Source organism: Melampsora larici-populina, assembly GCF_000204055.1.
Source record: "Melampsora larici-populina 98AG31 unplaced genomic scaffold MELLAscaffold_90, whole genome shotgun sequence".
NCBI lineage: Eukaryota > Fungi > Basidiomycota > Pucciniomycetes > Pucciniales > Melampsoraceae > Melampsora > Melampsora laricis-populina.
Genome location: NW_006768854.1, coordinates 1 through 984, shown reverse-complemented (window position 1 = coordinate 984; position 984 = coordinate 1).

Genomic DNA, 984 nt, shown 5'->3' with positions numbered 1-984 from the left:
GCCAAGAAATTTGCGTCGGGAAGCCCTTCCCTTGTCAATTCGGGGACGGTGCCCGGATTCAGTATCACGCCCAAGCCATGCGATGGAACAGGTTTGCGATCTACAATCGAACATGATTGGCGCGACTGAATCCCCAGTCCGATTCAGAAACAGTCGGGCTCATCCGATGGAGCTCAGCTCCAATATAAAGCCGCATGAGCGACACCCGACTGATCCTCATTCCGATTCAACCTCGCGAAATGCTGCTTCGACTCAACCCTACGTGCGATGGAATTGTCTCATCGCGTAACTTTCACGCGACGGTCCATCCACCGTCCCGCCCCGATGCAATCCCGGATCCGATACGAGACCGGTCATTTCATTGCGACCCAATCCCATATACATCCGATGCAACATCATTTGCGGAATAACTTCGGATTGATCCTTGCGATCCAATCCCCCCTCCGAAATCATAAAGGCTGCTATATGAAAGAACGTGTAGTTTAAGAGAAAAAACAACACAAAAAGAGGGAAATGAAAAGTAGCAAGAGGTGTTGTTTCATCCAAAGAATCAAGCAATTTGAGATCACAAAAGAAAAGTCATTGATTCTATTGATTCCGAAGAAAAAGAGATTTCTACTTGAAATTCATGAACCCTTACTTGAAAAAAAAGTTTGAAAACGAATTAAATTTCAAAGGGGTTTATTTGAAAAGACATCCGGTTTAAGAGAAAAAGCAAAACAACACAAAAAGAGGGAAATGCATTTCATGCAAGTTGAGATCACAAACGGAAAGTCGTTCATTCTTCTGATTTTGTAGAACACCACAGTCCTAATTGACAATCATGAACCCTTACTTGAAAAAAAGGCCGAAAAGAAATTTCACAATAAAGAAAGAGCATTCTATGGCTCGAAGAGCTTGGAGCTTGAAGCTTGTGTAAGCGTGGAAGAGCTTGGAGCGTCACCTTGGCTGTCCAGCTCATATCGCCCTCTCAGGTCCTTTTTT